The 12628-nt window shown below is 44.1% G+C and overlaps 1 protein-coding gene across 13 annotated transcripts in view; it reads right to left on the reverse strand.

The window, feature by feature from the left end:
• LOC137620643 (dynactin subunit 1-like) overlaps nt 1-10882 on the reverse strand; it is a 162317-nt gene extending 151435 nt beyond the window's left edge. For 8 of the 13 annotated variants that reach the window (XM_068350950.1, XM_068350955.1, XM_068350956.1 and 5 more), the window contains exon 1: nt 10792-10881. The gene's annotated coding sequence lies outside the window, so the exon portion shown is untranslated. Of the gene's footprint in view, nt 1-10791 lie in introns of all 13 variants that reach the window. The other 5 variants (XM_068350960.1, XM_068350957.1, XM_068350959.1 and 2 more) reach the window with 2 other exon arrangements.
• Nucleotides 10883-12628: the final 1746 nt, after the last annotated feature.

Below are 12628 nucleotides of genomic sequence, written 5' to 3' on the forward strand. Positions count from 1 at the left end.
AGTCCAACGTTTCCTCCCTGACAATTCTTCAGCAGACGAGTAAAAGACGGGCTCAATCGTCTGCGGGTGGGAGTGACGGTCTCTGGAAGACACGCCCGCAACCACCGAGGATACTTCTGTGCGCCGATCAAGGCCTGCCGAACCCTTTTGCCCTTCGACATTGCTTCTCCCCTGGGCTTGGGAGCTTGCAAGAGGTCCCGGACTGGGAGGACGACTGGCACGCACAGAAGTACCCTCACGCACCACACTGACACTGACACTAGCACTTGGCACTGCACTGACACTAGCACTCGTCACAGCACTGGCACTATTACCACCCACTGCACTCTTGACCTTAAGTTCCTTGACTTCGGCCATAAGAGACTTATGATCACTAACCACCGACTCCACTTTGTCACCTAAAGCCTGAATGGCATGCAAAACAACAGACATATCAGGTTGAGGGCAAATAGTAGGTTCGGGGGTAGCCACTACAGGGGGAGGAAAAGGTAGGGGATCATGAGGTGAGGAAAAAAGTGAAGAGCGAGAAGAACTCCTCCTAACTCTCTCTCTCTCTAACTTGGTTGAATACTTAAGAAATCGGACAAAATCAAGTTCCGAACGTCCGGCGCATTCCTCACATCGATCTTCCAACTGACAGGGTCTTTCCCTACAGTCAGAACAAGCGGTGTGAGGATCTACCGAGGCCTTCGGAATACGCCTATTACAAGACCTACATCGTCTATGGGGTGGGGCTTGTGAAATGTCAGACATCTTGAATCAAAGAGTTAGCCAAGTGGGGATTCCAAATCAAGCAAAAAGATCGTTAACCATTAATCAGAACTAAATAATAGCTATCTAAGCTAATATAGAAGTTTTCCAGTAAAGCGACAGCCGAAATCTGAGAGAAATACTTCACCAAAAGCCGTGAAAATACTCCAAGATCATAAGCGTATCCCAGAACGTCTTGCCGGAAGCACGACAGAGGAAAAATTGAGGAGGTGTCAACAAGAAGTACTGTAGTACCTGGCCACAGGTGGCGCTGGTGAGTACACCCCCTTCTAGTATTGTGATAGCTGGCGTATCCCTCCCGTAGAATTCTGTCGGGCAACGGAGTTGACAGCTACATGATTATCGGGTAAGTTTAATATTGAAAATTCCCTATTAAAAACAGGCCAAAATTACCACCATTCAACCTCTTCTGAGATGGTGACGAGATATCATAATATTTTCACGTTAGTTATCTATTTACGTACCTATAGATTTTTTTTTCAATGGAGATTCATCCCATTCTGCACACCTTTTTACTAAAAAGGTTAATGACTATTAGAATAAATAACTTTAAAAACCCCCATAAAACTAGCCTACAAAAATTACTCTGATTTAGGTCACATAAACAGTGTACATTTTGAACAGTATGAGTAAATTCAAGTAGGCTAGCAACCAATGTTCAAAAATTTTTTCTCAATTACAAAAACCCAGGGGTTTATCTAAAGATCCAAGGATATCAGATGTCTCAAAAACTATAAAGTGAATGGGGCAGGGGATGGCACCAAGGGTTTGGGGTTTCTCCATAGACTATATAAGGATATACTAACTGAGTTAGGTTAAGTTAGGATATATCATTAACCATATCCCATTTATATATACTTCCACCAACATAACCTGAACTAGGACATCCTAAGTCAGGTAATTGGAAGCCACAGTGAGGGGGAATCTATGATACATAAGGACACGGTACCCAGGTTGGATTATGGGAGACGGCAGATTTCAATATTGACTATAGTCCATTTCTTTTAGCGATGCATATTTGCACCGACTCGCGGCGGTGCCCTTTTAGCTCGGAAAAGTTTCCGGATCGCTGATTGGTTGGACAAGATAATTCTAACCAATCAGCAATCAGGAAACTTTTCTGAGCTAAAAGGGCACCGCCGCGTGTCGGTGCAAATATGCATCGCTAAAAGAAATGGACTATAGTCAATATTGAAATTTGCCGTCTCCCATAATCCAACCTGGGTGCCCTGTCCTTATGTATCATAGATTCCTCCTCACTGTGGCCATAGTTCCAGAGTAAAGGTAAAGATTTATGTAATTCGCCCGAGTATGGATTACAGTACTAACAACCCATCTACTGGTCCAAACCTTGTTTTGCAATGAGGTCTTCATACCTAGATGTAAAGAGGTAATAAAAGATTAACATTGCAAGTTGAAAAATATTATCATTTGAGCGTAACCTAAGTCTAAAAGGTTATGGGATGACTTACCACCCTAACCAAGTCACAGCTGTGATTGTGAAATCGACTCACAGCCCCACAGCAAACCTAAAAATGGCAGAGCTTGTTAGAATTTTTGAGAGAGCTGAAAGCTCATACTGTATATGTACAGTAGACCATGCAATTGAAGACTTTCCAGAACACTTGTATGCTGAATGAAGATAAATGAATTTGTTAATCTTTTCCTGTTTTCTAATAAATTATTATGGAACCAAGAAATCAAAATGAGTGTTTAACACTAAATTTAGGATTGTACAATATATCTTTCAACTTGGGTACATATACCCTTATCAACTCATTGACCATTTTGAAGTTTCAGGACCCTGAAAAACTTTTATTACTGTATATGAATTTTTTACAGTACAGTTTGTAGATTTCATGGAAAGTTGCCCATTTCATCCTATTGCCAACTCATAAAAGTTTCTCAGCACATCAAGAAACATCAGAAAATTATTTTACTTAGATAACTTTTATAAGATTGAATTTATAGCTTTGTGAAACTCCTAAAATGGGGTGTATGTATGATGATCGCCATGCCCATGACTCCCTTATTTCAAACCCTATTGCTAAGAATATGGCAGCTTAGGGGTCTCAGCACACCCCCCCCCCCCCCACAACGTATGAAAGCATATAAGGACACAGCTTGTAGATTAGGCTAGGCGGTGTTCCATACACACAGGAAGTCCTATCCATTGTTATACAAAGGCTCCTCTACTACTTCCTTTACAATACTGCCTGCAAATAATGGAAATAGCCAAGGATCTGTCACAATATGTTATTTTTATTAGTAAAATAAATTTTTGAATATACTTACCCGATAATCATGTAGCTGTCAACTCCGTTGCCCGACAGAATTCTATGGAGGGATACGCCAGCTATCACAATACTAGAAGGGGGTGTACTTACCAGCGCCACCTGTGGCCAGGTACTCAAGTACTTCTTGTTGACACCTCCTCAATTATTCCTCGGTCCACTGGTTCTCTCTGGGGAGGAAGGGAGGGTCGATTAAATCATGATTATCGGGTAAGTATATTAAAAAATTTATTTTACTAATAAAAATAACATTTTTCAATATCAAACTTACCCGATAATCATGTAGCTGATTCACACCCAGGGAGGTGGGTGAAAACCAGTGTACAAGATTAAAGGATAGCTAAGTATCCCATATTTCATATAACAGTTATCTCAAATAACAATGAAATAATAAGTACCTGGTAAGGAAGTCGAATAGAACCGTTACTCTGCCTCTTTATTTAAAGTTCGTCTTCCTTACTGAGCGCAGCGTTCCTCTTGGAGGCTGAATCAACCCAAAGGTGCCAAAGTACACGGGGTTGCAACCCCTACTAAAGGACCTCTACCAAACCTTTAACCCAGGCGCTTCTCAAGAATGAATAGACCACCCGCCAAATCCAAGGATGCGGAAGGCTTCTTAGCCTACCGTAACAACCATAAAAACAACAATAAAAGTATTCAAGAGAAAGGTTAAAAAAGGTTATGGGATTAAGGGAATGTAGTGGCTGAGCCCTCACCTACTACTGCACTCGCTGCTACGAATGGTCCCAGGGTGTAGCAGTTCTCGTAAAGAGACTGGACATCTTTCAGATAAAATGATGCAAACACTGACTTGCTCCTCCAATAGGTTGCATCCATTATGCTCTGCAGAGAACGGTTTTTATTAAAGGCCATCGAAGTAGCTACGGCTCTTACTTCGTGGGTCCTTACCTTCAGCAATGCAAGGTCTTCCTCCTTTAAGTGAGAATGTGCCTCTCTGATCAGAAGCCTTATATAATACGAAAGCCCATTCTTGGACATGGGTCTCGAAGGTTTCTTGATGGCACACCATAAAGCTTCTGACTGTCCTCGAATAGGTTTAGACCTCTTAAGATAATATTTGAGAGCTCTGACAGGGCAAAGAACTCTCTCTAGTTCGTTACCTACCATGTTGGATAGGCTAGGTATTTCGAACGATCTAGGCCAAGGACGTGAAGGAAGCTCGTTCTTTGCTAGGAATCCAAGCTGAAAAGAACATGTTGCAGATTCGGTTGTGAAACCAATGTTCTTGCTGAAGGCATGAACCTCACTGACTCTCTTAGCTGTTGCAAGGCAGACGAGAAAAAGAGTCTTGAGGGTAAGGTCCTTGAAGGAAGCTGACTGGAGAGGTTCGAACCTAGATGACATAAGGAACCTTAAGACTACGTCTAGATTCCAGCCTGGAGTGGAAAGACGACGTTCTTTAGACGTCTCAAAAGACTTAAGAATGCCTTGAAGGTCCTTGTTGGAAGAAAGGTCCAAACCTCTGTGGCGGAGAACTGAAGCCAACATACTCCTATATCCTTTAATCGTAGGTGCTGAAAGGGATCTCTCATTCCTAAGATGTAGAAGGAAGTCAGCTATTTGAGTCACAGAGGTATTGGTAGAGGATATTGAATTGGCTCTACACCAGCTTCGGAAGACCTCCCACTTAGACTGGTAGACTCTACGAGTGGAAACCCTTCTTGCTCTGGCAATCGCACTGGCTGCCTCCTTCGAAAAGCCTCTAGCTCTAGCGAATCTTTCGACAGTCTGAAGGCAGTCAGCCGAAGAGCGTGGAGGTTTGGGTGCAACCTGTCTACGTGAGGTTGACGTAGAAGGTCCACTCTTAGAGGTAGAGTCCTGGGGAAGTCGACTAGCCATTGAAGTACCTCTGTGAACCATTCTCTTGCAGGCCAAAGGGGAGCAACCAGCATCAGCCGTGTCCCTTCGTGCGAGACGAATTTCTGCAGAACTTTGTTTATTATCTTGAACGGAGGGAATGCGTACAGGTCGAGATGGGACCAGTTCAGTAGAAAAGCATCCACATGAACTGCTGCAGGGTCTGGAACAGGGGAACAATACAGCGGAAGTCTCTTGGTTATGGAGGTGGCAAACAGATCTATGGTAGGTTGACCCCACAAGGTCCAAAGTCTGTTGCACACACTCTTGTGGAGGGTCCATTCCGTGGGAATGACCTGATTCCTTCTGCTTAGGCGATCTGCTGAGACGTTCATATCGCCCTGAATGAACCTCGTGACCAGAGTGAGGTTTAGACCTCTTGACCAAATGAGGAGGTCCCTTGCGATCTCGTATAGGCTCCTCGAATGGGTCCCTCCTTGCTGGGAGATGTAAGCCAAGGCTGTGGTGTTGTCTGAGTTCACCTCCACCACTTTGCCTAGCAGGAGGGACTTGAAGTTCAACAGGGCTAGATGAACTGCTAGCAGCTCCTTGCAGTTGATGTGGAGTAATCCTTGTTCCTCGTTCCACGTTCCCGAGCATTCCCGTCCGTCCAAGGTTGCACCCCAGCCCGAGTCCGATGCATCTGAGAAGAGATGAAGATTGGGGGTCTGAATGGCCAACGATAGACCCTCCCTGAGAAGGAGGTTGTGCTTCCACCACAGGAGAGTGGTCTTCATCTCTTGGTTGATAGGGATAGAGACTGCTTCGAGAGACGAACCCTTGTCCCAATGAGCTGCAAGATGGAATTGAAGAGGGCGGAGGTGGAGTCTCCCTAGCTCGACAAACAGGGCCAGTGATGAGAGGGTCCCTATGAGACTCATCCACTGTCTCACTGAGCAACTGCTCCTCTTCAGCATGCTCATGATGCACTCTAGGGCCTGGCTTATCCTGGGGGCCGATGGAAAAGCCCGAAAATCCTGACTCCGAATCTCCATTCCCAGGTACACAATGGATTGGGAGGGAATGAGTTGAGACTTCTCTATGTTGACTAATAGACCTAGGTCTCTGATTAAGTCTAAAGTCCAATTGAGATTCTCCAGACAACGACGACTCGTGGAGGCTCTCAACAGCCAGTCGTCTAGGTAGAGGGAGGCTCTGATGTTCGACAAGTGTAGGAATTTTGCTATATTACTCATCAGATGAGTAAAGACCATAGGAGCTGTGCTTAGGCCAAAACACAGGGCTTGGAATTGGTAGACAACCTTTCCAAAAACGAATCTCAGGAAAGGTTGGGAGTCTGGATGAATAGGAACGTGAAAGTATGCATCTTTCAAGTCCAACGAGACCATCCAGTCCTCCTGTCTGACCGCTGCTAAGACCGACTTGGTCGTCTCCATCGTGAACGTCTGCTTGGTGACATACTCGTTGAGAGCGCTGACGTCCAGCACCGGTCTCCAACCTCCTGTCTTCTTGGCCACAAGAAAGAGACGGTTGTAGAAGCCCGGGGATTGATGGTCCCGGACTATAACCACTGCCTTCTTCTGCACAAGTAGCGACACCTCCTGGTGCAATGCTAGCCTCTTGTCCTCTTCTTTGTAGTTGGGAGAGAGGTTGATGGGCGATGTGGTCAGAGGTGGTTTGAGGCAGAATGGAATCCTGTAACCGTTCCTCAGCCAACTGACAGACTGGGCGTCTGCACCTCTCTTCTCCCAGGCTCGCCAGAAGATCTTGAGTCTGGCTCCTACTGCTGTCTGGAGATGCGGAGAGTCAGTTTTTTCCTTTAGATGTCCTGGATCCTTTCCTAGACTTGCTCCTGTGAGAGTCTGGACGGGAGCTTCCTCGGCTGGGGGCTCTACCACGAAAGGGCGGTATGAACCTCGTAGCAGGGGTATCAGCCACTGGGGAGCGATAAGTCTTGGGGACTGAGGTAGCAACCTTAGACTTACGAGCCGATGAGGCTACAAGATCGTGTGTATCCTTTTGTATCAGGGCAGCAGACAAGTCCTTAACCAGCTCTTCGGGGAAGAGGAACTTCGAGAGCGGAGCAAAAAGGAGTTGTGACCGTTGGCAAGGTGTAATGCTGGCGGAAAGGAAGGTACACAGTTGTTCCCTTTTCTTCAAAACCCCTGATACAAACATCGACGCAAGCTCACCCGATCCATCCCTAATGGCCTTATCCATGCAGGACATTAAAAGCATGGCAGAATCTTTGTCCGCAGGAGAGGTCTTCTTGCTGAGTGCTCCCAGGCACCAGTCGAGAAAGTTGAACATTTCAAATGCTCTAAACATTCCTTTCAGTAAGTGATCCAGGTCTGAGAAGGTCCAACAAACCTTAGAGCGCCTCATTGCAGTTCTCCGAGGCGAGTCTACCAGACTTGAGAAGTCAGCCTGGGCAGAGGCAGGTACTCCCAAGCCTGGTGCTTCTCCTGTGGCATACCAAACGCTCGCTTTCGAAGTGAGCTTCGTTGGAGGGAACATGAAAGAAGTCTTGCCAAGGTGTTGCTTAGACTGCAGCCACTCCCCTAAGATCCTTAATGCCCTCTTAGAGGATCTAGCTAGGACTAGCTTAGTATAGGTGGACTTAGCTTGTTGTACGCCCAGCGAAAACTCAGATGGCGGAGAGCGGGGAATAGCAGAGACAAAGTGGTCTGGGTAAACCTCCCTAAGTAGAGCCAAGACCTTACGAAAATCAATAGACTGTGGAGAAAGCTTGGATTCATCCACGTCTGATGAGGGATCCAGGTGTGCCTCCTCATCATCCGAAGCCTCATCACCAGAGTGTAGCGAAGAGATCGGACAAGAATGCTGAACTGCAGAGTCAGAACGAGAAGGAACAATATTAGTGGTTTCCTCTTCAAGTGTCTGTTGAGGGAAAACCTGAGGCTCAGACTGCAAAGGCTGAATAACAGACGAAGCAGAAGGAAGGCGCATGGGTGGAGGAGGCTGACTCCTAGCATGAGTGGTTGAACCCAAGGATAGCGCTTGCTGAGCGGTTGGAGGAAGCGGAGTAGCAAGTTCCTGTTCCTGTGGTATGAGCGGAGCATGATGAGGTTGAGGCTGCGCAGAACAAGGTAAATGTCTCGCAAGCTGAGGCTCCTGAGGCGCAAGGCCAAGGTGTAGTGGTGCTTGCCTTGTGGAGGGTTGAGCTCGCTGCAGCGAGAGCTGAGGAGACTGACTCATGGACGGGAGAGGTTGTTGTACCTCAACCGAGAGTTGCACCACTGGTGGAGCAGCAAGGGGAGGCGGAGGAAGAGAGGTATAATCCTCCTGATCCCCTAGTAAAGGTTGCCTTAACGAAGGCGGAGGCTGAACACCACTGGGAACAGCAAACTCAGAATGTGGCTCAACATCGTACGCCTGGCAGGTGGTACTGCGATCAGGCGGAGCGAGCGCAGGCGGAGCGAACGCAGGCGGAGCGAGAGCAGGCGGAGGGAGTGTAGGCGGAGGCGGAGGCGCAACACTCTCAGCCCGACACTCACGCATCAAGTCCGAAAGCTGTGCTTGCATGGACTGAAGAAGAGTCCACTTGGGATCGGCAGAAACGACAGCAGACTGAGGAAAAGCCTTAACAGTCGAGCTCTGTTGTGGCAGAACCTTACTCCTCTTGGGCGGAGTGCAGTCGACAGATGACTGAGGCGAGTCAGAGCTGAGCCAATGACTGCAACCTGGCTGAGCACTCGCGGACTGGACTCTGCGTTTAAGCGGTCTCGAGACCTGAGACCAACGTTTCTTCCCAGACAGTTGATCAGCGGACGAGATAAAGACGGGCTCAATCGTCTGCAGGTGGGAGTGACGGTCTTTGGAAGACACGCCCGCAACCACCGAGGATACTTCTGTGCGCCTAACAAGGCCTGCCGAACCCTTATGCCCTTCGACATTGCTTCTCCCCTGGGCTTGGGAGCTTGCAAGAGGTCCCGGACTGGGAGGACGACTGGCTCGCACAGAAATATCCTCACGCACCACACTGGCACTGACACTAGCACTTGGCACTGCACTGACACTAGCACTCGTCACAGCACTGGCACTAATTCCACCCACTGCACTCTTGACCTTAAGTTCCTTTACTTCGGCCATCAGAGACTTATGGTCACTTACCACTGACTCTACTTTATCGCCTAAGGCCTGAATAGCACGCAAAACAACAGACATATCAGGCGGAGGGCAAACAGTAGGTTCGGGGGTAGCCACTACAGGGGTAGGAAAAGGTAGGGGATCATGAGGTGAGGAAAACAGTGAAGAGTGAGAAGAACTCCTCCTAACTCTACCTCTCTCTAACTTAGTTGAATATTTCAAAAGACGGACAAATTCCAATTCCGAAAGTCCGGCGCATTCCTCACATCGATTTTCTAACTGACAGGGTCTGTCCCTACAGTCAGAACAAGCGGTGTGAGGATCTACCGAGGCCTTCGGAATACGCCTATTGCAAGACCTACATCGTCTATGGGAGGGGGCTTGCGAAATGTCAGACATCTTGAATCCAAAGAGTTAGCCAAAGGGGGTTCCAAAATCAAGCAAAAAATCGTTAACCGTTAATCAGGAGTATATAAAAGCTATCTAGCTAATAAAAGAAGGTTTCCAGTAAAGCGACAGCCGTTAATCTGAGAGAATACTTCACCAATTAGCCGTGAAAATACTCGAAGACCATAAGCGTATCCCAGAACGTCTTGCCGGAAGCACGACAGAGGAATAATTGAGGAGGTGTCAACAAGAAGTACTTGAGTACCTGGCCACAGGTGGCGCTGGTAAGTACACCCCCTTCTAGTATTGTGATAGCTGGCGTATCCCTCCATAGAATTCTGTCGGGCAACGGAGTTGACAGCTACATGATTATCGGGTAAGTTTAATATTGAAAATTGAAAAGCTGCTGTGAGAATGAAATGGGAGGTCACAGGAAGAGCATAGCTGCCCTACCTGTACACAAGGAAATAATACAAGTCAAGTTAGGGGTGTATGTATGATGATGGCCATTCCTAATAACTCTTAATCATTTACAATCCTATCACCATGAATGTGGCAGTCTAAGTGCAGTTGCAAGGGGGAAACTGGTCCCCTTGGAGCCTTTGTATATCAGCGACCAGTTCCTCACGTGTTCATTAAAAATGTACATCAACTAACCCAAACTTTCCCCCTAACCTAACCTACAAACTGTGTCCTTACCTACTTACCTAACGGGGGGGGGGGGGGGGGGCCTACAACTGCCGTATTCTAAATTAGCTGTAATCATACATACAGGTGGCCGCTATCATACACACAACCCGTCACCTTTTAGTTAAGTAGGTAAGGACACGGCTTGTCGGTTAGGTTTTGTGGGGAAGGTATACAGTTTGGGTTAAGTGGTATTCTATGAGGGGAGGTCCTGTCTGTCATTATACAAAGGCTCCAGGGTACCTTAGGTTGCGACACATCTCATTTATTCTAATACAACAAAAGCAAAACAGGGGACATAGTCAGCAGTGGCATTGAAAATGGAGACTAAAATTCCCATTTTCTATACATGCAACCGCCAATCCACAAAACAACCTTACCGAAACGATCAAAATATGGGGATTTTGCCTCAAAATGATGTTCATATCAAACAATACCGGTAATGACATGTTGACAAACATGAGGGCTAGAATACTGAGAATAGTATATGGAGAGACAGACACAAGCAGTAAAGATTTCACCAAGGAGAAATGTCAAAACATACTTAGCCTGGCCCTAAGCCAGCTTACTGTACCTTAAACGTCATTCACCTGGTCTGCTTTCCACTTAAAAAACATTACATATTTTAACCTAGAAAAGTTAACCTATGTACCATGGTGAACATCAGTTGCGGTAGAGGAAAGTCAAGGTGAGATCTATTTACCTTTGGAATAGGATCGATTGTTTTGCACCGAGTCTGAGTCACAACAATAACTGACGGATGTCGAATGACAAAAATTTGTTCCTGTCGGGTGGGTCAGGAACGTTCTCTTTATAATTATTTTACTAATATGAACAAAAACTGTGTTTATAGCAGAATAAAAATGAAATATTAATAAATATACATTTCAGGTACTAATTTTATGAATGAGATCTAAATAATAATAAATCTAAACTCCATAAAAAGATTGATATTTGTTACTTTCGGGTGGGTCAGAAACGTTCTCTTTATAATTATTTTACTAATGTGAACCAAAATGGGTTTTTTATAGCACAATAAAAATAAAATATTAATAATAATACATTTTAAGTACTAATTCTATAAATCAGATCCAAAGATTAATAAATATAGACTGCATAAAAAGGTAGATGGAGAGAACTTTCCGGCTACGTTCGACACAGCATTATATTTGTGACGTAAAAAGAGCGACGGCCCTTCCATATGGCAGGTCAATCAAAATCAACCCATTTTACAGGAAAGGGCGGACGTTAACGAACTGCATAATACTTCAGGATTTTAGTATTCTCTCGTAAAATATAAAAAAAAAATCGAAGACACTGAGTTCCGTAGTGATCGAAGGATTTTACTTATAAACCGGTGTGGCCATCAAGACTTAAAAATCGGGGATATGTAAAAAAAAATCTGGATGGGTTTAAGTTTAAAAAAAAGTTTGGAAATTATATGGAAAAACAGATAATTTATGGATTAGATAAATAGGTAACGCAATAATTAATAATAAAATATGGAAATGTTTCGCGAAGTACAATAGCCTACTTATGTTTTAAATTACGTTCAATTGTAATAAATTTATTACAAAAAGCCTGCAAAATATGGTTCAAAAATTATTGAAAAGTAATGGAAAAGAAGTACTTATAAGTCAGATACTCAGAAGAGAGACATATCTTAATCACAAGAGACAAATAAGGAAAAATTTACTATATTCAGCAGAACATTTGTAAATATTAAGCAAATATGAGCCATAGATTTACAAACAGTATTAAATAATACAGTTGTTGCACATGCAATATTTACAAGTATTTAAAACTGGGAAATGTAGGTGTCAATGGAAATAGAAGATATGTTTTCTTGAGCTCACCAAAATACCTAATTCTTGGCTGACTTGGCACAACTTACATGCAACATTTAGTCAGACATTTAGCACTGTTCTACATTGTATTTCATTTGAAATAAATAGCAAAAAAGTTCTGAGTTAGTGTACTCAAAAGTCAATAGTTAGTAAAATGGCATATTTAAAAAATCGTATGGAGAATGAAATACCAAATAAAAAAAATTCTTTAGTTCCCTGAGAATGAATGTGATAAGTTTTTGGTAAACTGCTAGTATTTACGGGGGTCTATATATTAAGGCGAGATATAAAATGTATCATTATGAAGTACTTTCATTGCTATTGTAATCAATAATAGCTTTGACTGTATCTTTATGTTAGCGTACTGTATATGAAAATAGAATAATTTGAATATCGATACATTTTATCATTTTAAAATTCAAGATATAAACAATTTCCCATTTCTGACCTTAAATAATCTTATTGGTTTATTAAGCATTTTCTAGGGTTAATTTATTTCTATGTGTGATATCAAGTAAACCCCCTTGAATTAAGTAAATGAAGTAAAGATTCTAGTTATGCCTATAATCATAAGCTTTTTTTTTTTTCAAGTAAAGAAAGACGGGGAGTCTATCTACGCCTATATCCCTAGACGTCAACTTGATAGTCTGAGAGCTAGAAGTTTCGAGTAAGAAATAATGAATAAGTATAGCT

Source organism: Palaemon carinicauda, chromosome 27 (genome assembly GCF_036898095.1).
Source record: "Palaemon carinicauda isolate YSFRI2023 chromosome 27, ASM3689809v2, whole genome shotgun sequence".
Taxonomy (NCBI): domain Eukaryota; kingdom Metazoa; phylum Arthropoda; class Malacostraca; order Decapoda; family Palaemonidae; genus Palaemon; species Palaemon carinicauda.